General features: G+C 43.8%; 1 protein-coding gene and 1 long non-coding RNA gene across 3 annotated transcripts in view; both read left to right on the top strand.

Annotated features, from left to right (window-relative positions):
• Positions 1–25,033, top strand: part of LOC141101061 (protocadherin-11 X-linked-like) — a 1,762,603-nt gene that overhangs the window by 614,060 nt on the left and 1,123,510 nt on the right. The window lies entirely within an intron of this gene.
• LOC141101059 (uncharacterized) lies at positions 2,181–6,267 on the top strand. The gene is made up of 2 exons (XR_012234875.1): positions 2,181–5,222; positions 5,558–6,267. It is a non-coding gene; the product is annotated as an uncharacterized lncRNA (long non-coding RNA).

The following is a 25,033-nucleotide window of genomic DNA, read 5'->3' as shown; positions in this document are numbered from 1 at the left end:
AACATGAGTCAACAGTGTGATGTAGCAGCAAAAAAGGCAAATGCAATTCTAGGATGTATTAACAGAAGCATACAGTCTAGTTCACGTGAAGTCATTATTGCCCTCTACTCCTCTTTGGTCAGACCTCATCTGGAATATTGTGTCCTGTTTTGGGCACCACATTTTAAAAAAGACATCAACAAACTGGAGCAAGTTCAGAAAAGAGCAACCAGAATGGTGACCGGTCTGCAAACCCTGTCTTATGAGGAAAGGTTGCAGGATTTGGGATTGCTTAGTTTGCAAAAGAGAAGACTGAGAGGAGACTTAATAGCTGTCTACAAATATCTAAAGGGCTGTCACATTGTAGAAGGATCAACTTTATTCTCATTTGCACAAGGAAAGACTAGAAGCAATGGGATGAAACTGAATGGAAGGAGACACAGATTAGATATTAGAAAACTTTTTGACAGTTAGAGTGATCAATGAGGGAACAACAAGCTGCCACGAGAAGTGGTGAGTTCTCCTTCAATGGAAGTCTTCAAGCAGAGGCTGGACAGACATCTGACTGGGATGATTTAGCGAATCCTGCTTTGAGCAGGGGGTTGGACCAGATGGCCCAGGAGGTCCCTTCCAACTCTACGATTCTATGATTCTATGATTAACCCTTGAGATATTTGTAGACAGCTATTAATGCTCCTCTCAGTCTTCTTTTTTGCAAGCTAAACATTCCCAAATCCTGTAACCGTTCCTCATAGGACATGGTTTGGAGATCAGTCACCATTGTTCTCTGAACTTGCGCCAGTTTGTTGATGTATTTTATAAAATGTGGTGCCCAGAACTGGACACAGTATTCCAGATGAGGTTTGACCAAAGAGGAGTAGAGGGCAATAATGACTTCATGTGATCTAGACTGTATGCTTCTGTTAATACATCCCAGAATTGTATTTGCCTTTTTTGCTGCTGCATCACACTGTTGCCTCATGTTTAGTTTATGATCTATTAGTGTACCCAAGTCTTTTTCACATGTGCTGTTGCTTAGCCCTATTCCTCCCATTCTGTATATGTTTTTTTCATTTTTATTGCCCAGATGTAGTGCTTTGCATTTTTCCCTGTTAAAAAACATTCTGTTAGTTGCTGCTCCAGTTTATTTATATCTTTTTGAACTCTCTCTGTCTCTTCTCTAGTATTAGCTATCCCTCCTAGCTTTGTGTCATCAGCAAATTTAATCAGTTTACCCTCAATTCCTTCATCTAAATCATTGATACAGATGTTGAACAATACAGGGCCCAAGACCGAGCCCTGTGGTACCCCACTTGAGACATTCTTCCAACTGGATGTGCAGTCATTTACAACCACTCTTTGGGTCTGAACACTAAGCCAGGTATGAATCCATCAACAGTTGCCTTGTCCATTCCATACTTAGTCATTTTTTTCAATAAGGATTGTGTGAGATACTTTGTCATATGCTTTGCTGAAGTCAAGATATACTATATCTACAGCATTTCCCTGATCCGCCCAGTCAGTGATTCTGACATAGAAGGAAATTAAGTTAGTCTGACATGACTTATTAACTAGAAACCCATGCTGACTTTGGTTAATCACTTCATTCTTATCCAGGTACATACATACATGTTGTTTAGAAATTTGTTCAAAGATCTTTCTTGATATAGAAGTCAGACTCACCAGCCTATAGTTCCCTGAGTTCACCTTCTTCCCCTTTTTGAAGATAGGAACAACTCTTCTCAAGTCTTCTGGGACTTCTTCTGTTCTACAAGAATTTTCAAAGATTATGGAGAGTGGTTCAAAAATTTCTTTTGCTATCTCCTTCAGTAATCTGGGGTGTAATTCATCTGGACCTGGAGACTTGAATTAATTTATGTTCGCTTAGTGTTTCCTCACTATCTTTCTGTTTATAGATATCCTGGATTCTTCTATTCCTTTAATAGGACAGTGAAGATCAGTTGATGTTACATTTCCTTTCTGAGAGCATGTGCACCTCTTAGGGCACGTGCACCTCTTAGAACACAAGCACCTCTTAGAGCATATGCACCTCTTAGAGCACGTGAACTTCTTAGAGCACGTGCACCTCTTAGAACATGTGCACCTCTTAGAGCACGTGCACGTCTTAGAGCACGTGCACGTCTTAGAGCACGTGCACGTCTTAGAGCACGTGCACGTCTTAGAGCACGTGCACGTCTTAGAGCACGTGCACGTCTTAGAGCACGTGCACGTCTTAGAGCACGTGCACGTCTTAGAGCACGTGCACGTCTTAGAGCACGTGCACGTCTTAGAGCACGTGCACGTCTTAGAGCACGTGCACGTCTTAGAGCACGTGCACGTCTTCGAGCAAGTGCACCTCTGCTCCTATAGACACAGTGCTGCAGGGCCCCATTCTGCTGGTTCCAAAACTCCGATCTTTAGATTTATGGGATACCCCCAGTGATTAGAAAGTTATCCCTTATCCTGTAAACAGGGGTTACCTTGCTTTTTGGGAGCAACCCTTTAGCTTTCTGATTAATGTCTACTTGGCCTCTGGAATCGCACCAATCTCAAGAGTGGAACTTAACAATGCCCCTTGAAATGGAGTGATGGGTGTATATACATGCTGCTACATTCATGTCATTAACCTGCCAGGGATAGATAATCACTGTATCCAAGGATTCTAGACGTCAGATGCCCACCCATTCTCTGAATCATTATTACGAATAACTCTATACAGGGTGGTCCAGAATTAGTAAAATATGGCTGCCTTTATCAGAAATGCCAACCATGCCAATGCATTGCACATGGTATTGAGGCTCAGCTCCATTCACTTCTATGGAGATAAGTTGCAATATCATATGCAACCCACCACCAGGGATTATGCTGTTTCTGAAAGAAAGCTGAACTTTTCATATTATCCAGGACAAGTCCTTTAAGGCCGGGGATCCATTTATAATTATGGAATACTACGGGCTGCAATCAAAACACCACATCCCATAGAATAGGCACCGTATTCCCCAATGTGACCCAAAGCCTTGTGAGGTGTATACTAATATACTAAACAAATTTAATCAGCTATCATGTGCCTTTAACAGCTGTGGGTGTGTTGGTGCACCTCCTGCGGGTGTGTCGGTGCTCCTCCTGCGGATGAGTTGGTGCTTCTCCTGCGGGTGGGTCGGTGCTCCGCCTGCGGGTGAGTCAGTGCTCCTCCTGCAGGTGTGTTGGTGCTCCACCTGCAGGTGTTAACCTGATAAATGCTGCTGCCAATCTCTAGCAGTGGAATTTAACACACGCCAGCCTGAAGTGTCATTCATCCTGCCTATCAGCGCCCCTGTTATGTTATCACGAGGCACTGATGGGTTGCTATAATAGCTGGGGGTCTGCAGAAGACCCTACTGCTGTACTTTATGATACTCCTAGGTGATCATCATTTCTGCTATACACTGCAGTGCTGAAGCCCTGCTGTATATAGAACAAACGATTGACAATCGCAGCTTCAAGTTCCCTAGGGGAAATATTAAATAAAGTGAAAAAAAAGGTTTTAAAAATATAAAAGAATTTAAAAAATTAAGATCAAATCACCCCTCATTTGCCCCATTGAATATTAAACAATAAAAAATAAATAAAACCCCACATATTTGGTATTGATGCATTCAGAAATGCCCGATCTATCAAAATATAAAATAAATTAATCAGATTGGTAAACAGTGTAATGAGAAAAAATATCAAAATGCCAGAATTATTTTTGAGTTCCGCAGCATTGCAATAAGAGGCGATCAAAACATTGTAACTACTTCAAAATGGTATCAATAAAAATGTCTAATGGGACATGAAAAATAAGTCCTCACCCAGCTCCAGATCTTGAAAAATAGAGAAGCTATTGGAAATTTGGTCTTGGAAAATGGCGCCATAAGCATGAACTTCTTTCATACAAATTTTGAATTTTTTTTGATGACTTGAATAAACACTAATCTACACAAGTTTGGTATCTGAGAACTCATAATTACCTGGAGAATCATACTGGCAGGTCAGTTTTGCCATATAGTGAGCATGGTAAATAAAAAATTAAAAAAAAACCCCACAATTGTGGAATTACATTTTTTTTATTGCAATTTCATTGCATGTGGATTTTTTTCCCATTTTCCAGTACGCTATAAGATAAAATCAATGGTGTCGTCCCACAAATAACAAGCTCTCACATGGACATATAAAAGGAAAAATAGAAAAACTTTTGGCTCTGGGATGAAGGGGAGGAAAAAATGAAAATGTAAATTGTCCGTGGCATGCGGGGGTTAATCTGCAGTGTAGTCACTACGTCACTTTGCTATGGCTCGGACACTTTGCTCCTGTGTGTATCTGATTAGTGGCCCCGTTTCCGATGTGGATCCGTGTCTCCGCGCCTCATGTGTCATGTCTGTAGGGGATGATTTGCATGATACATGCAGCGACAGGACACGTACAAACCTTCTAAGTAGATTATCGAACTCGCTGAATCTTCCTAAGTGAGAGAACGCATAGAAAAGGCACTTGTCAAATGAAACACATTTATATGTGTCACAGATTTCTAGTCAATATCTCCCAATTACACATTTTTGATTTCTCCGGTATTTTGTGTCTAGTTTTTTTTCTTTTATAGGGAAATTGCTTCTAGTTATAAATCTCCCTGTAAGAAGAGGAAGCATTCGCCTGAGATCTGGTGACATCGCTTTGTTTTCTTTACTTTATGTATAAGTTTTGGCTAAGAAGAAAAAAAAGGGCATCGCAGGGGTGCTCATCGCCTTGGTACTGGGGGGGTCAAGTCAGCTAATCTGGGTGCAGAAGTGCAATCAGTGCATCTGATATCACTGTGACCTGGGTGTGGAGATGCCGTGGTTGACTTACAATACCACATGCTGTGGCTTACCTCATCGGGGTAAAGTAATTCGAGTGGTGGTCCTGACTTACATGAGTAACTGGCTCCAGGTTTTTCCTTTGTAGTGACCATTCAGATTAAGGGTAATTTACTGCAACGTAGAAAGGTGATTAGTCTCAGGATCCAACAACAGCATAACAAGCAGCAGTACCCCCCCCCATACATTGTGTTTCACCTATATTTTGCCATGGTTGCCAATTATTCCACGCAGTGTTGACCTGGGCTAAGGCTGGTCATGGACGGCTTCATCTTCTACAAGTCAAGATCTAACAACAGCACATAACTCATCAGCCAGCATCACATGCCGACACTTGTATTTTGCAGCACTTATACAATGTAGCATAAACAGGTTCTTAAAGGGAATCTGTCACCCCTTTTTTTGACTATGAGCTGCCGGCACGGCTGTAGATAAGCCCCAGATGTAACCTGAAAGATAAGAAAAAAGAGTTAGATTATACTCACCCAGGGGCGGTCCGGGTTCGGTTTTGGTCCGATGGGTGCCACTGTCTGGTCTGGCACCTCCCATCTTCTAACGGTGACATCCTCTTCTTTCCTGCCTGTTGTGGTTCCGACGCAGGTGCACTGCTCTGCCCTATTGAGGGCAGAGCAGAGTCCTGCAGTGCGCATTACAGAATGCTGTAGATAAGCCCCTGATGTCGGTGCCGGCAGTTCAAGGGGTGACAGATTCCCTTTAATGATTGGTTATATCATGTAGATCGCAACAGTAACAACAGCATAGAAAGTAGCAGCAACAACTTCTGAACTTTGTATTGTAGAGCACCTAAAGCTGCAGCATTATCGGGGCCATAGGTGACGAATTATAATTATAACATTGACGCCAGAACTGCCTCAGAAATATTGGTGGGTTGCTTCATCTATATGCATATATAGCTTCATCACGGAGTCCCAGCTCTTGTACATCCGTACAATGCAAAGTTATCGGGTCCATATGTGACTCATCAAGCCGGGCAGAAAGCCTTCAGCCGATCACCAGCCGCTAGAATGGCACTATGGAGGGGAGTATAGTCTGTTTTTCTTTTGGGTCCTGAAGTGAGTAAGTGGGGGATGTCCATTAGTACTCTGGTAATTGGGATCAAACTTACAACCTGGCAGGCGGAGGTCTTTAGAAGTGAATGACACACAGGCTGAATGTCACGGGGCAGTAACAGGAAAGCAGGTGACGTGGAACGAGGGCCCCTGAACTGTCCCTTAGGCTAAGGGGGTCCTGACTTTCCTTAACTTGGGGGTACACTTAATGGTAGTGAGGCCCAAGTCCCCGACCTGTCGCTATCTCCTGTTTAGCCCTGAGCTAAACCCCCAACCCCCTCCCCAGGAGGTGAGACAGGGAATAAAGTGTACTGCACAAAAAAACAAAAGGAAAGGATTCCACAGAATAGGGTAAAACAAAACAACACTTAGCTTGCTCTGCTGCAATGCTCCAGGACAGCAGAGTTAGCCACTTGAAAATAGAATAGAACTGAAGCACCACAGAACTCTGTCAGCTCCTGAACTCCAGCTTGGTTGGTCTCCAAAGAGGAACAATATCACCAACAGCTAGTTGGTGCACCTGGTGAGTTTATATAGGAAGGGGGGAGTGGTTTCCACCTGTCTCAACAGGTAGACCAGCCATGCAATCACACCAGCGGCCACCGGGGGCAAAAACCCACCAGTAGACTAACTAAACTTGTAGTAACACCAGCGGCCCCCGGGGCCAAAAACTAATATTAACCCCCGATGGCCTGAAAGAAATAAAGTTTATATGAGAATCCAGAATCTGATACAGATCCAAAAATGGATCGTGACACTGCACTGCTAAGTATAGGAGGAATTTCTCTGCCTGAAAGTTTAAATTGTGGTCTTCCTTACAGGAATATTGCACTGGTACGTAATGATACATCTTTATATACTTCTATATTAGTGGTAAAATATGTCAGATTTTTTTTTTAATAAAATTAATAAAAATAATTAGAAGAAATTATAGGAATCACATTTATTTCTTACACTTTTAAAAAAATAAACATCACAAAACAGTAATTAACATTGACATATTTTGTTATCACCATATGATACAGTGAACAGATCATTTACGGAGCGTAGGAAAAGGCGTAAGAAAATGGCGAGATTTTTTTTTCTTCTCTTGTAAACTCTTATAATAAGTTATTAGAATTGTAACCCTTACAGACTCGTTTAGCAAAGTGGCATTTAAAGAATCCACTACTCTTACAGAAAAACTATGTTATGTAGTAAAAAAGAAAATCTTACAGCTGTTGCAACTATGAATAATTGTCTAGCGGTGTGGATGTGTACATCACAAAATTGACACTGTGTGTATTATGTATTCTTGTATGCATGTTTGTGCCAGGTATTTGTGTGTCTATAATGTATTTGTGTGCCTAATATTGGGGGCCCAGATAAGTCATGCACAGGGGCTCTTCACGAGAAGCGTAACCCCTGCAAATAGTTATGCTTGTTTACTAATTCTGACTTAATTTGGGCATTTAATACTGCCATAGTTATAAGTAACATTGTACTTTGCGCGCTGCCATCTGTGTTCGTTCTCCATCGATGAACTGTTCGCTCCAACTGCTGTGACCTCACTATGTGCCGCCCATTACACGATAGCAATGCCGCCACGGGGCCTACAGGTGACGTATATTAGATCACACCCGCTGCTATACACCTGCCCGACCATTACTCAATGGCATTATACCGCCATTATGTACCTAGTGGGACATTATAAGTGGTTATGTCTCTGCATTTCCCATGCTTCTTCCTTAGATCAGTATTATTTGTTTGTGACTTTCATGCTTCATTGAGAAGTAATTTGATGGCGAACGTCCTGATTCTTTCATAACTGTAAGCTGCCAAGTCTCTTCACTGTGCCGGAGCCCATCTGTAAGTCATTACCTGTTGACTTGAAAACAAACCATAAGAGGCCCCTTGTCTGTTTTGCTATTTTTCCCTATTTTCATGCTTCAGCTGTCTTGTCATTATTGCTTTTTTCGTGATTTTTAGGTTTTTTTCTGCTTTTTTTTTGCAAAAGAACTTGTTTATCAACATGTTGTGAATTTATTGATAAAAATTTGCTAAATGTGGATTGTCTAAGGACCTCCCCCGAGGAGTGTGTCCTATGTAAGAAATGTGACTCTGCCCCCACTGTACAGTCCTCACTGGAAACTCAGTTTGGCAGTGATAGCAGTGAGGTTGAAGATAGATCAAACATTGTGTAAGAAAGCATAACAATTAGTAGGTGATGTATTTATGAGAGGCTATCTTATCAGAATCCATGATATTTAATATACACGACTGGGGGCAAGATGGAGGCGTACAAGAAGATGTAGATGATTAACTAGACAGTTTGGGGGAATTTATGAAATCACCTGCAAGACAATTGCAACATCAAAAAGTTGGGTATTTATGTACTTCTATGTAAAGCCTGAAAAAATGCATAAAAAAATAATCAAAAACATTGTGTCAAACCTGCGCTCCTAGTGCATGAAAATGTAACATTTTTAGCATTTTGAATGCGTTTTTTCAGGCTCCACATAGAAGCCTGTAGGTAACGATGCAGCAATGACCGCACAGTTCGGCAGCATCGTTAATTGCACAGTGGTTCGAGGTTTTTGTGGCGTCACGTCCATTTTGCTTGTTCTTAAAACTTTAAATGCAGCAGATTTTCTGGACAAAAAAAGCAGCAGAAAAAATGCATCATTTATACGACTTCAGAACATGGACAGAATTTATCCAATATGGAGAAGTCTGTCTGGGGCGACCAAAGGAAATTATTCTTGCCTGCCTGATACTAGATTGTCCTCAGACCAGAGATCGGCACATTATCTCCTAATTATGGAAAGGTAATACGTGTCTCATATATTGGCAGAGCCTTGTGTGTTTTCTTCTGTAATCCTCCACCCTCGTGATTTACTGTCATATAGTGCACAAATACCGTATACCCGATTAGCAGTGCCGCACTGCACCGTATCCAGCTCGGTCGGCTAATGACAATTCTTTGCAATGTTTCCGTATTCTGCACAAATAACAAACAGATGTATACAGTAAATGACGCTGCATAGTGCTCCATTACAGCATCCAACGGCTGAATAGTTGCACTATACAGCGTCACCGCAGCTTGTGCGGCATTATGGGGAGACTGGTGACTGTAGATCCATATGTATGTGACTACTCCATGCTTTAACCCCTTCTGTTTGGGGTCATTTGATGATTTGACTCTTCTTCCTCTTGTAAGGAAATATTATTAATTGCTGCCTTTCCTGCAGATTTTCATGTTCTTTCATTAATTGTTGCAGTTGATTGTCTTCTCGCTGAGCGAAGGATTGAATCAGGACTCTTCTCAGTGTAAATCAGTCCAGCCCCAATCGTCACTCCCACGGGGGGTCAGTAGCGCAAATCTTTCCTTCAATTTTTGATTGTACACCTGAGTAAGGAGAAATGCCAAACCCCGGCTTCCTGAGCTAATTATATTCCTGGAGCCCAGGACTCTGAGATCTAGTTTAGAAAAAATAAATAAACCCAAGTTTTGGGCACAAAAACCATGATCCCGTCACACGGAGACAATTCTCAGAAATTAAAAAAAAAGTCCTCAAGTGACTGTGATTATAAATTTCAAGTTATTTCTGTCACCATTGTGGGTTTTTCTGTCATTAAACGAGGGGTACCATCAATTTTGACCACATGTGTAGGTTGCTCAGGATGAACAAGTATTAGTTGTCTCCACACTGCAGAGTGCTGCAGTGCATGAAACTGTGGGAGCGGCCCAGTGATATAACATTGACCAAGTGCTAATAATCAGTAACATTGTTGCAGTTTGCACTTTTGAAACTTCCTGGTAAACCTTCTATGGGTGGAACATTCCATAGAGAAGCCGGTAATGATCAGACCCAGGAGTCACAATGATCCGGCTGTAACATGAACCGTGCGCCACGTAGCTGGACACTCGTCACAGAAACCACCGCTTAATGCGCAGTTTTGGGGAATGAATAATTAAACATTGGCTTTAAAGAGTAAGTGCTGCAGGCCCAGGACAGAGACGATGAGGCAGTGACCGCCGGGATGATGCGCTCATTAGAGATGATGCTTCCATGGCAGGAGCTGCTGAGTATGTGGCCGACCCTGCAATGTCTGCCGCCAGCGTCGCAACTTCTACCGTCTCCGGCATTATCAGCGTTTCTCTTTTTTATTTGGTACTTTTCAATACAAAATAACATTTACTGGAAAACTTTTTTTGAAATCCATACGTTCACTTAGAAGAGGCCAAATTTCCGGTGCATCCTGTGCAGAAAATCAGATCTGTGGATGAGGTTTCCTCCACACAAACAGTAGCTGAAAAAAAAACCGTAAATCCAGAACTCCTATCATGCTGCAGTGGATTTCACTCTCTCATGTAAAGGGTTAAGTCAACAAAATATTTTCTGCAGATTTGAAATAAAATAATTCCACCGCGATATGACTCTTAGGGCCGAAGGGTTAATTTCTTACATCAGTCTCGAAGAAAAACGTGCTGAGTAAAAGGCAAAATTTAAGGTACGGCCCCTGGTGAGTTTGGCGCATCTTTCAGGTCTTCCGTGCAGCAGACTTGGTTTCTGCTGTGATTTACGGCACTTTCTGGATAATTTAGCTAACAATACAGTGGGGAAAATAAGTAGTGCCTTGTATTGACGTATGAGACTAATCCGATTTTTTTGCATATGAGTATGAGCCCTAAGAAGCCTCCTACTCTGCACTCATTACCTGTATTAATTGCACCTGTTTGACCTCATTACCTGTATAAAAGACACCTGTCCACACGGTCAATCATACTCCAACATCTCCAACATGGCCAAGACCAAAAAGCTGTCTAAGGACACCAGGGCCAAAATTGTAGACCTGCTCAAGCCTGGGATGGGCTACAGGACAATGGGCAAGCAGCTTGGTGAGAAGGTGACAACTGTTGGCATAATTATTAGAAAATGGAAGAAACATGAGATGACTGTCAATCTTCCTCGTTCTGGGGTTTCATACAAGATCTCACCTTGTGGGGTAAGGCTGATTCTGAGAAAGGTCAGGAGTCAGCCTAGAACTACATGGGAGAACCTGGTCAATGACCTGAAGAGAGCTGGGACCACAGTCTCAAATATTAGCATTAGTAACACACTACGCTGTCATGGATTAAAATCCCACAGGACACGCAAGGTCACCCTGCTCATACCAGCATATGTCCAGACCCATCTGAAGTCCACCAATGACCACATGGATGATCCAGAGGAGGGATGGGAGAAAGTCATGTGGTCAGATGAGATAAAAATAGAACTTTTTGGTGTCAACTCCACTCACCATGTTTAGAGGAAGAAGGATGAGTACAGCCCCAAGAACATCGTCCCAACTGTGACACATGGTGGGGGAAACATCATACTTTAGGGGTGCTTTTCTGCAAAGGGGACAGGGCGACTGCACCATATTGAAGGGAGGATGGACGGGGTCATGTATCACGAGATTTTGGCCTTCCCTCAATAAGAGCATTGAAGATGGGCCATGGCTGGATCTTCTAGTATGACAATGACCCGAAGCATACAGCCAGGGCAACTAAGGAGTGACTCCATAAAAAGCTTCTCAAGGACCTGGAGTGACTTAGCCAGTCTCCAGACCTGAACCCAATAGAAATAAATCTTTGGAGGAGCTGAAACTCAATGTTGCCCAGCGACAGCCCCGAAACCTGAAAGATCTGGAGAAGATCTGTACGGAGGAGGGGGCCAAAGGCCCTTCTGCAGTGTGAGCAAACCTGGTCAAGAACTAAAGAAAACGTCTGACCTCTGTAATTGCCAACAAAGGTTTTTGAACCAAATATTAAGCTCTATTTTTCTATTGTAACAAATACTTATTTTCCCCACTGTAATTGTATATTTGGTAGATAAAGGTTGAACTTGATGGACCGTGGTCTTTTTTTAAACCTATGTAACTATGAATTATAGTGATCTGTCAGACTTTGTGTAGCCACATCCCATTCATTTAAGCCCCACACAGATTTACGGAATGTAGTTGAGTTAGCAAAAAATCTCTAGTTTCAAAGCTTGCAGATGTTATACTCTGATTTTCAGGCACAAAGTGATGAATTGTCTCGTTAGTGCTTCCATGTGGGAATGTTAATAAGTAGTCTGCGTCACATAAAGTACATGCGCTATGTGCTTTACCAGGTGGGGGCGCTACAGCAGGGAGGTCCTAGTAAGGGTGTGTGCACACGTAAGCGTTTTTTCACGGTTTTACCAAATAAAACACTTAAAAAACGCTTAAAAGAAGCTTCCCATTCATTTTAATGAATTCCGCACTTTTTGTGCATATTAATGTGTTTTTTTCCGCGAAAAAAACGCATCGCGGAATAAAACGCAGCATGCTCATTAATTTCGTGGAAAATTCTGCATTTCTAGCTATTTTCTTTGAGACTGGGGACACTCCGGAATTTTTTGCGCAAAAATTGTGCGAAAAACGCACGTTATCTGGGAAGGAGTCCGGTTGTCATGCAGGAATTTTCTGCATACGTGTGCACATAGCCTAAGTCTCTGCAACATGGGACTCAGAAACACAGAACATCCCAGAGCCGCTTAATGAGCGTCCGAGCTGATACCTTGTAGCACTCAGCTGACTTCTACTACTTTCTCTGCTACATCTTTACTACTATGGTCATCATCACCTTTTTATGATATGATGATAATGAATCATAGAATGATAGAGTTGGAAGGGACCTCCTGGGTCATCTGGTCCAACACCCTGCTCAAAGCAGGATTCGCTAAATCATCCCAGTCAGATGTCTGTCCAGCCTCTGTTTGAAGACTTCTATTGAAGGAGAACTCACCACTTCTCGTGGCAGTCTGTTCCACTCATTGATCACTCTAACTGGTGGTAGTGATACCAGGTGGTAGTGATACCAGGATGATGGGAGTGATCCATTAATTAAGACAGACTGCAATCTGATTGTTTGTCTGATTGAGGGTTATATATTGAGCAACACTAGATTGTGAGCTCCTGGGGATGATAAATTGTGCCAGATACAGATGTATTATATTGTGACGACTAGAGTACAGGGATGATGGGAGTGATAGATTTTGTAAAAAAGTAAATGTCTCTATTTCACCAATATATCATTCTAATAGAGATGAGCGACTTTGCCTTTTTTAGGGTCAAGTCGGGTTTCATGAAACCCGACTTTCGCAAAAGTCGGGTCGAACGAAATCGGCTGACTATAGGGAAAAGTCAGAGGCCGACTGAAACACGAAACCCAATGCAAGTCAATGGGGAAGCAAAGTCGGCAGTGAGAGGAGGACAGGAAACACACCTACAGTGCCCATTTCAATGCCAAAAACATCATTTCTTATTACTAAAGCTTGTCAACCTTAATTTACTTCATAATAATAGTTACGCATTGAAAACTGGGGGTTATTTGACTAAAGTTGTGGGGGGTAGGGCTGGCTCCAGGTTTTCGTGTGCCCTGGCCAGAGTGTCAGTGCGCCCCTTTAACACATACCACAACTCATGATGCTCCGATACGGCACAGAAATATAGGTATAGTACAATGACACATACTTCACTGCTTACATGACATAACTGATCTATTTTAAATTGTACAATAGCTCAAAAAAAGGACAGTATATTACTCCATACAGTATTATGGCCACCACCTAGTGCGCCATACAGAATAATGAGCCCCATACATTTCTCCATACAGAATAATTGGTCACATATAATGTCCATACAGTATATGATGAGCTCCACATAATGCTACAGTATATGATGGTCCCAATGGACGATGCTCCAGTGTGTTATGGGCCCAAATAATGCTCCATATATAATGGGCCCCATTTCTAATGCTCCAGTGTATAATGGGCCCCGTAAATGCTGCTCCAGTGTCAGATGTCCCCCATTTGGAATGCTCCAGTATATAATGGGCTTCATGGATGATGCTCCAGTGTATGATGGGCCCTAATAATGCTCCATATATAATGGGCTCCATTTCTAATGCTCCAGTGTATAATGGGCCCCATAAATGCTGCTCCAGTGTCTGATGTCCCCCATTTGGAATGCTCCAGTATATGATGGGCCCCATTTTTAATTAACCCAGGCATGATATGTGAAAAGAGCTCCATGGAGTTGAAAAAGGGTACAGTATCACCAGATACAAGGTATATATAATATAGTATAAACATTCTGAATCTCCGTATATATTTCAGGAGGCAGACACAAACGCTCTCAGGCCCAGTATGAGCACAGCACTTTTGTATTTTGTCTGGGGTTTTGGAACCTTAAATATTGAATTGTATGTGATTATGACCCAATTTTCTTTGTTCACTTTCTAATGTCTGCTTTTGTACAGACTTTTTAATTGTTTTTGCCCATGTGTTTGTATGTAGTGTTTGCTGAAATTAAAATATTTATTTTTGTATTATAAATATTGGTGGTGATCCCTATAGCTGTTGCATATATTTTTCTTGATCTGCCTCAGGCCCAGTATGGATTACTCAAGAATATGAAAAGCTGTAAATGGGTAATGTAACACAAGCGTACAGCTGTATACAGAGATGGGGTAATCTTAAATCTCCAAATATATTTCTGGAGTAACAGACAGACGTTCACAGGCTCATTATGGATTACACCAGAATCTAAATAGCAAAAAAGGTTACTGTATCAGAAGCGTACAGCTGTATACAGTGTTGGCCAAATTTGAAATCTCGGTATATATTTTCAGAGTCGCCCTCAGACGCTCACTCAGTCTGGGTTTGACCATAATAAAAAATGTTGTAAAAAAAGGTACTGGATAACAAGATAGCAAGTATATATTTTTTTAGGGTACAATTGAAATCTCCGTATACATAGTCCCGTAGTCACTCTCAGACGCTTACTCAGTATGGATTTGACCGTAATACTAATTGTCGAACAAAGGTACTGTATAACAAGATACAAGCTGTATCGGGTAAAAATTTGTATCTCCGATTCACCGTATATATAGAAGGCGTAAACCACACACGCTCACTCACTATGGATGATACGTAATAAAAAATTTTGAACAAAGGTACTGTATCAGCACATACCATGTGTTTCCAGTCTAGGGGTAATTGTATTTTAAATTTCCATCTATACTTCCGGAGTTAGACACAGACACTCACAGGCTCAGTATGTATTACACCAGAATTTAAAAAGTAGAAAAAGGGAAAGGTTTTCGGAGCGTACAACAGTATACAGTGTTGTGGTACTTTTAAATCTTCGTATATATTTCAATCTCAGTAAGCCAGTCCAGACTCTTCTCTACTCGAAACTACATGGATACAAGTACAGACGGAAAGTCGAGTGTTAGCAGAAATTTGGGAATTACTCATCGCGGGAAAACCTCCCGGTAGATGTTGCAGAGGCGATGCAGACCCTCAATTACTGTGTCTGTGGAGACAGCGAAAACGGTTCTTTGTGAAGAAAGGATTGCTTTATCGCAGTAGCGTGGATCACATCACCGTTACTCGTCTCCATCAAATTGTGATCACAGGGAGAGATGTAGACATGGTCCTCACTGCCAATCATGATGTGTCTGGTCATTTTGGAGTGCAAAAGACAGAAGCCACAGGCCATAGGCGACTCTATCGAATTGGCATAAGAGGAGACATTGAAAAATGATGGCAGGAATGTCGCATGTCTGTGACTATCACAACTGTGAAAGGTGATCATAAAGCACCACTGCATCCACTTGTAAGTTTACGTCCATTACAAATGGTAGCCTTTGATCATCTGAAGGTGGAGGACAGCAGGACAGGCCATAGCTACATCTTAACCATCATTGATCAATACACCAAATTTCTAGTGGCCGTCCCTGTGAAGGATTTAACTGGCCAGACTACACAGCGTGGAGCAGGGAGAGGTAAGTATTGCAACTTGCAAGTGCTGTGGCCATGACCAAGCAGGGGGGCACACTCGTGGGTGACGGTACTGGCACAGGGCCCCTCATAGTACTCTGGTGTGTCTGACGGTGAGTGGGCCCCCCCACCGTAAGAGACACTGTATTGTACTATGAGGGGCCCTGTGCCAGTGCCGTCGGCCATCAGTGGGCCCATCCACCTGTCCAGAGCAACGGCACTTGCCCGGGTGCGCCAAGTGTTGACCCCAACCCTTGGGGGGGGGCAGCCCAGTTAGGGAGGTTTAAAAAATGGCATTTGTTGATGTGTAGGCTGGACATTCAGCTGCTGCAAATGGCGGAATTGGGCAAGTCCGAGGAAGAGGAGGACAAAAGCGAGGCAGTGTTCTGTCACCCTATGTGTCATCAGGGGAAGGTGGGACAAAATCCTTTGAAACCCATGCATGGTTCATTTCAATGAAGGTTAGATCATCAACATTTTGGGTCGACAGACGGGTCCTTTTTTCTGTCAGGATTGATCCAGCAGCACTTAAGACTCTTTCAGATAACACACTAGCAGCAGGGCAAGCGAGCTCCTGTAAGGCATAGTGTGCCAATTCAGGCCAGGTGTCCAGTTTAGAGGCCCAATAGTCAAAGGGGAATGACCTGTGAGGGAGAACATCGATATGGGAGGAGAAGTAGTTTGTCACCATAGTTGACAACTGCTGTCTTCTGTCACTTTTAATCGATGCAGTATTAGGAGTCGTGTGAGCGGTACTTGAGAAATCATTCCACAACATGGTCATTAAACCCCTGTCTCCAACGCCACTTCGGCTGTGTGCACCACGAACACCTCTTCCATTGTGCCCACTACGGCTCGTGGGAGTACCAGCACCGCTGCTGTGTGCTGGGAAAGCCTCAAACAGTTTACCAGAGTTGCTTGTTTGTTAGCCAATATTATCTCTAGGTTCTCCTGTGGCATGATGTTGCGTAATTTGCCTTTGTAGCTTGGATCAAGGATGCTGGCCAGCCAGTAGTCGTCATCATTCATCATTTTGGCAATGCGGGGGGCCCTTTTTAGGATCCGCAAGGCATAATCGCACATGTGGGCCAATATTCCAGGTGTCAATAATGCACAGCCACTGCTGGGTGGAGGAGCACTTTCTGGCGAATCCACATCCCTACAGTCACGCACAAAGACTGTACCTGACCTTGGAATGCCAACATTTTCTCTTGCCCCCTGAGAAGCATCCTCCTGCCCAAAATAATCATCCCCCTCTTCCTCCTCCTCTTCCTCTTCTTCCTCCACCTTGTCCAGGACAGTTCCCTGACCAGACAATTGCTGACTGTCAGCAAGGCTTCCCTCCTCCTCCTCCTGTCCTCCTCCGCTGCAGATGCCAGATCCTTAATGTGCCTCAAACTTTGCATGAGCAGACGCATAAGTGGGATGCTCATGCTTATGATGGCATCGTCTGCGCTTACCAGCCGTGTGCATTCCTCAAATCACTGAAGGACTTTAGAGACGTCTTTCAGCTTTGACCACTGCACACCCGACTATTCCATGTCTTCTCTCAAACTGCCTGCCCGTGTATCCTCCCACAAATGCATTACAGCCTGCCTCTGTTCGCGCAGCCTCTCAACCATGTGCAGGGTGGCCTTCCACCTTGTTGCAATGTCTATGATTAGGCGGTGCTTGGGGAGGTGGAGCAATCGCTGCAGCTTCTGCATACGAGTGGAGTGGACGTTTGAGCGACGGATGTGTGAGCACAGTCTTCGCACTTTATGGAGCAGGGATGTTAACTCTAGATAATTATTAAGGAAGCACTGCACCACCAGGTTCAAAGTGTGAGCCAGGCAAAGTGTGTGTGTGTGAGTTTTGCATGGGCTATGGCTGCCACAAAAATACGGCCGTTATCACTGACGACCTTGCCTGGCTCAAGATGTAGACTGCTCAGCCATGACTCAGTTTGTCGCTGCAAGTAGTCTGACAGTACCTCCGCGGTGTGTCTGTTGTCATCCAACGAAATCATCTTTAACACAGCCTGCTGACGCTTACCACTAGGTGTTCGTTAGTGGGACACCGAGTGTGCAACACTGCCAGCTGCGGATGGAGTGCTTGTGCGACTGTGCTCTGTGGACGAGTTTTCGATTATGGAGGAGGAGGAGGGTCGAAAGCCTACAGCCAACAGTTTCCTATACCATGGGCTAGGCAGCACTGTTCCATCACCGCTGTCCCCTGTGGAGCCTGCATCCACCAAATTAGCCCAGTGTGCAGAGATGGACACGTAACGGCCCCGGCCATGCCTACTGGACCATGCATCTGTTGTGAGGTGCTCCTTTCCACTCACTGATTGCTTGAGTTCATGGACAATGCGCTCTTTCCCATGCAGGTGGAGGGCTGGGATGGCTTTTCGATAAAAGAAGTGCCGACTGGGTAGGTCATAGCGTGGGACTGCGTAGGCCATGAGCTCGTGGAAAGCTTCGCTTTCAACCAAACAGTAGGGCATCATCTCTAATGAGATTAGTTTGGCAATGTAGGCGTTCAAACACAGTGTACGTGGATGAGAGGATGAGTACTTTCTTGTCCTACTCAGAGTGTCTGGTAGGGTGAGCTGGACTGGAGAGCTGCATACGAGGGAAGTAGTGGTGGACCGGACGGAGTGAGAGGTGTTTGGTGATGGTATTGGTGGTGATGGCCTAGATTCAGTGTTGTGTTGCAAAGCCATTGTGATTCCCTGAGTGCTTTGGCCTTGCGACGACACCTCCACATTTAGTGCTGTTGGTGTGCTTAACGGTGGCGGTGGTCTTACAGTGGGGGAAGCGATGGAGCATTGCTGGCTACCTTCAGTCGGAGCAGGTGCACATGTGCTACCTGAGGTTTTGTAGTCCGTCCACGCTTGCAAGTGCATGTTGATTAAATGTCTAAGCATGCAACTGGTATTCAAATTTCTGAGTTGTTTACCTCGGCTAAAGGTCCTTCCACACTTCTTACAGGTAACCTTTGCCTCATCAGAAGCATTTTGGACAAAGAAGTGCCACACTGCACTCTTCCTACTATGGTATACATTTTCTGGCCTTGCACGCTGTGCTAAGTTGACCGTCTGGCCAAGCTGTCCTACAGCTCTTTTAGTTTTTGGTCCACGTTTTTGGACAGCTACGGGCCTGCCAGATAACCGCTGCTACGATGTCAATGCCTGCTGCGGATCCTTCTCCTTATCTAAACTTTCGCCAGCGCCACCCTCCTCCCCCAATGGATGCCAATCCGGGTCAAGGACTGGGTCATCCATCACCTCCTATTCAAAGTCATCTGCACCTTCCTCTTTACCTTCCTCTGTGTCACCGTGTAAGGTGGTATAGTATGCGGGAATGGCACCTGAGTTTCATCAGGGTCAGATTCTGGCTCAGTAGACTGCGAGGGCAATGTAGTGCTCTGGGTCAATGTACCAGCAGAATCATCTAGCAGTGGCTGTGCATCAGTGCACTCCATGTCAGATTCATCTTGGACTGGGGAATTCAGTATTTGACTGGATAACCCAGGCATGGTATGTGAAAAGAGCTCCATAGAGTAATCTGAAGTGTGGGCTGCTGCATCCTTAACTTTTGGTGGGGGTGAAGGACACAAGGAAAGGTGTTTTTCCTGACCAGAACCCTGCACTGACGACTCTGTGCTTGCAGGTTTCGAACGTTCAGAAGAGGAGGCAATAGAGCTGGTGGCTGTTTCAGCAATGTACGCCAAAACCTGTTCCTGATGCTCTGGCTTTAAAAGCGGTTTTCCTACTCCAAGTAAAGGGAACCTTACAGGCCTTCTTGGGCCAGTCAATGATGCAGGCTCAACCCCTCCTGCCTTAGCTGCTATTGTGCTTTAGCCAGAACCAGCCAATGCACCACCACCATTAGTACCAGCAGCGCTCCCCAGCCCACGTCCGCGGCCTCTTCTACCATACTTCCTCATGTTTTGGAAAATGTACCAAAAATACCAGCAGAGAGATGGTACTGTATGAGGAGCGTCCAGCTGTGTAAGGTGTATTAAAAAAATTAAATCTACGTATATATTTTGTTAGTCACTGACGCTCTCCCAGTATGTATTTGACCGTAATCCAACAAGCAGATATACGGAACTGTATCAGAAGTGTACAGCTGTATACGTTTTTTGTGTAACTAACAATCTCTGTATATGTATTTACGGAGTGTAACACACACACGCTGACTCTGTATAGATGTGACTGTAATGTGAACGGCAGATATACAATTCTGTTTGAGAATCAGACAGCTCTATACGGTGTCTGTATGGAAAATTGTCAATCTCCGTCTATTTTTATACGGAGTGACACACGCTGTCTCTGTATAGTTTTGACCATAATCAAACAGCAAATATACGAAACTGTTTGAAAAGTGGACAGCTCTATAAGGTGTAGGTCTGGAAAAATGGAAAATCTCCTCGGTTTGTTTTTCCAGAGTCACACACAGCTTGTATTTGTCCGTGATACCAGTCGGTACACAGTAGTGTGTGAGGAACGTACACCGCTATACGGTGTCTGTATGGAAAATTGTCAATCTCCGTCTTTTTTTATATGGAGTGACCCACGCTGTCTTTGTATAGTTTTGACCGTTATCAAACAGCAGATATACAAAACTGTTTGAAAAGCGGACAGTTCTATAAGGTGTAGGTCTGGAAAAATGGAAAATCTCCTTGGTTTGTTTTTCCAGAGTCACACACAGCTTGTATTTTTCCGTGATACCAGCCAGTACACGGTAGTGTGTGAGGAGCGTACACCGCTATATGGTGTGTGAAGAAATGAACGCTCAGTAACTCACCAGAACAAAATAATAAAAGTTGGAGTGCTTTGAAAATAGCAGTTTGAACAGCAGTGTGCACACAGCAATGCAGCTTCAGGTAGCCTTAAAAGGCAGCCTAATCACCACCAGCGCTGCTGCACACAACAAAAATCCTCTCCTTTCACTGCACACTAACTGTACAGTGAAAAGCGCTATCAGCAGCAGCAATTTTTTTTCTTCTTCCCTGCCTAACGTTCTCCCTTATTCAGAATCAGCAGCAGCACCTCTCCCTATTCTATGATCGGCAGAAGTAAGATGGCGGTCGGCGGTCACAGCCTTTTATACCCACTGTGGCACCACACAAAGCCAGCCAATCACTTCAATGCCCTCCTCTAAGATGGTGGTGGCTGCTGCCCATGCCATCGCGTTGCCCACAGTGTGCATCCTCCATCATTGGCTGAGAAAAGGTGCTGGAAGCATTATTTGAAACGCGACTTTGGCGCTCGACTCGGCGACCTCATGGCCGACCTCACGCTATGGTCGGGTTTCGATCGGCAAAACCCGACTTTAGCTAAAGTCGGCAACTTTTGAATATGACCGACCCGTTTCGCTCATTCTACACTCTCGTCATCTCTGTACTATGTGAGGGTAGATTGTAAGCATTGCAAAACAGGGATGATGGGAGTGATACATTGTGTGAAACAGAGAGATTGGATAATGGGTCATGGATTATAGGAGTGATAATGAAGTTTGATCGTGAGTTCATCGTCCAATCTCTTCATTTGACACAATGTATAACTCCCATCATCCTCGTACTCGGGAGCTCACAATCTAAGAAAGGGAGATTGTGAACTTCTGGGAGTTGAGATGATGAGAGTTATACATTGTAAGGGGATCATATTATGAGTCACTGCAGAAATAGATGACGGGGGTGATAAATTGTGAGGATTTGGGGGCTGAGATGATGGGTGCAACCTCTGCAACAGCACAGGGGCCCAAGAGTTAAGGGGGCCACTACCTGCTCCAAAGCAGGTGGAATTGTGCATTGTGATGCGTATTGGGCTCTGTATACTGTTCTCGCACAGAGGCCTCTTCTGTCTGTGTCCACCATTTGATAGGAGTGATACATTGTGTCGGACTTGTCCAAGGTTAGTTGGGAATGATGATTCTCATACACTGCATACATGTAATTTAATCTCTCCTTTATTGAATATTTTTTTTAAGAAAGAGATTTTTGATAATCTGATCTTTCCTCTTTCTCAGTGAAATAACCCAGAAAACCCTGATGGGTATGTTGTCACTGCAGCAAGGAGAGCACTTAAGCCGATGAAGAATTCCTCAATTATAGCAGACGCAACGTTATAAAGGAAACACTTCTGACTCTTATGATTTTACATTAAAAGTTAGAGAGTGGAACTGTAAACAGAAACTCATTGTGGTAACGAGATATTCTTGGTAATGACACCGGATTTATGCAGGATCTTGTCATGCGGTTGTTAAACCCAACAACCCGATAATTGTTCAGTACGAATAACAGAAATTGGCGCTAATTATTAATCTACGGAGGAAAATGTAACAAATCATACAGGGTTGAGGGTTCTCCGAGTGTAAAGGCCCCGTCTCACATAGCGAAATCACTGAAACGTCACAGATTTTGTGACGCAACAGCGACCTCGCCAGCGATCTCGCTACATGTGACACATAGCGGCGACCGGGCCCCCACTGCGATCTCGCTGATCGTGCTCGAATGTCCTGGGCCAATTTTTGATCGCTGGTTTCCCGCTGGCCAGCACGCATTTTTGTGTTTGACACTGAAGAGCGACCTCATTAGCGACTCAGAAATCATGGACGCAGGCGGGAATCGTCAGAATAGCTGCTGTGTGACAAGGTACCAACGACCGCCGAGGTCGTTATACGGATCGCCGGATCGTTGCTGCATTGTTGAGTAGATCTGTCTATTTGATAGCTTACTAGTGACCATTTAGTGACGTACCAGCGATTCTTACCAGGTCATATCATTGTCGGGATCGCTGGTGCGTCGCGTAGTGTAACGGTACCCTAAGACGCCGGTTACCGGCAGAGCAGATCACCCTCATACTCCTAATGCTGATGATCGTCGTGCTGCCGCCCTGTTCATGCCACATGTAGGATGATCTACAGCCCCATGTTCTGTAGGGATGAAGCATCACAAGGAGGACGAACTAACACTGAACCTACACGATGGCACAGCTCTCCTCCTCCCTGAAGTCAAAGTCCTGGTAAGAAAGCATGCAAACAATACTCTTTCATAGAACCCAATGAGTGATGGTCACAACTCCCCTCCTCTACTCTCTGTACAGTGAGTCACAGAGCAGGTCCACAACACTCCCCACGGACGTCACATTGGTCGTTACAGCTCACCACTTCACCCTCCCTGCATAATGACACAAATGCAATGGTCACAGACCATGTCCACAACACTATCCATGGAAGTGAGTGATGGTCACTACTCCCCTTCTCCTCTCTGTACACAGCGAACAATGCAAAGTTCACAGAGCATGCCCGCTACACTCTCCCAAAAGTAAATTAATGATGATCATAGCTCCCTTCCTCCCCTCCCTGCACAATGAGTCACAGAACATATCCACAACTCTCCTAATGGAAGTAAATAAGTGACAGTTACAGCTCACCTCCTCGCCTTTCTGCACAATGAACCCCATGGCAGGTCACGGAGCATATTGACAGTACGGTCCATAGAAGTGAAAGTCAATGCCCCCTGTCCCTGCACACTGAACTATGCATACTTCACAGAGCATGCCCACTTCATTTTTCCAAAAGTCTATAAGTGATGTTACAGCTAACTGCCTCCCCATTTCTGCACACTGACCAGTGCACAGATCACAGAGCATACTCACAACAGATCCCATATAAGTCAATGAATGGTTGTCACAGCTAACCTCCTCCTCTCCACGCACAGCAAGCACTGGATAGTTTAGACTAGAGCATGCCCACTACACTCTCCCAGTCCTAGTGAGGTTTCAGTTTGCTTCCTTCGCCTCTCTGCCACGTGACCCCTGCACAGATCAGAGCATGCCTACTAAACTATGGTGTCCAGAACATTCTTTCCTTATGGGCCTAGTGGCTGCTTTAAAGAGTAATTCCGAGTGTTGTTAACCAACGATCAGGCAGAATGGCCGCCGCTCATGGTCATGTACAGTAAATATTTTACAAATAATCAGATAATAAAAACATTATAAAAATATAAATATGAACCGCTATATCGTAAAAACCCTAAGGTGGCACTTTCACATTCAATAGATGTGATAAAATTCGAGTTCCCTTCATCTCCGACACAAATGAGATCTCCACAATCACATCCCCAGAAATGTAAGAGCCAAGTGCGATATTAACATTAGGGATGATTAATTCTCCTATACTGTTTGTTTCTGACTTTTTCTATTGGATTTTCTGACATGTTGAAGACAATTTCTGAATTGATGTAAACATAATAATTGACGGAAGAATCAATGGAACGTTCCGTTACGTCACACATTCACAGAATCGTTATGTGTCCTCATTGCAGTGATGGCTGGATATGGTAATATTTAAAAGGGGTTAAACCCAGGGGCCCCCACAATTCAGGACTTATCTCCTGTGGCCCCAACTCAACGCCATCCCTTACAAACATGCTGTCATGTAATTTTAAGTGATGAGCAAGTATACTCGTTCCTCGGGTAAAACCCGAGGAACGAGTATACTCACTTATCACAAGTAATTTTATAACATCTTTTCTAGACCTCTGCTATCTTCCTATAAATTGGGGAAGATTAATGTTAACACCCAGACACCTGAAACTTCTCATACTGTAACTTCCGCCTGTATAGTTTGTTACAATGTGTCAGTCTTGAGACCGGGGAATTGAGTTATTTATCAGTCTGGATACAATTGTAACAAATACTGTATTGGGGTCTATACCTACCGGGGTAGATCTATTAGTGCATCATGCGCGAGTCTTAGAAAAAGACCACAGGATCAAACTTTGACAAATTTATTTAAAAAGTTCCAAAATTCTTAGTAAATTTGGCAGGTTTTGGAAGAACAGAAAATGAAATTAATTCCATTTGTATCATTCCCTGGTGCAAAGTTTAATAGCTGTTGGAATCGTCTTCTGCCATTACACAGCGCCCACTTTTTCAATTTTTAGGGAAGAGGAGAACAAATGGTGAGCAATGTGCACAATATACTTCTTTTTTTTTTTCCCCCTGTGGGGGGGTTACTGAGTTTACCCCAAAACCTGATGTGGACGAACTGATAAATCTGGGCCAATGATTCCATTTTCCTTACAGACGGCAGAGATTTTGTAAATGTTGAGCTATTGATCCACAAAAGTTTGTTAGAAGATAGTTTCATTCTTTCAGCTTCACCTACATAATCCCGGCTGACTTCTTTAACCCTTAGTGGTAGATGTTCTTCACTTCCCAAATACAAACTGCCCCCAAAAGTCCAGTCTATATATAAAATGGAATAAATTTCCCCCTCCGCTG

The sequence above is a fragment of the Dendrobates tinctorius genome, unplaced genomic scaffold (genome assembly GCF_039654945.1).
Source record: "Dendrobates tinctorius isolate UK_male_01 unplaced genomic scaffold, ASM3965494v1 ptg000114l, whole genome shotgun sequence".
Taxonomy (NCBI): Eukaryota; Metazoa; Chordata; class Amphibia; order Anura; family Dendrobatidae; genus Dendrobates; species Dendrobates tinctorius.
This window is presented reverse-complemented; position numbering and strand designations above follow the sequence as displayed.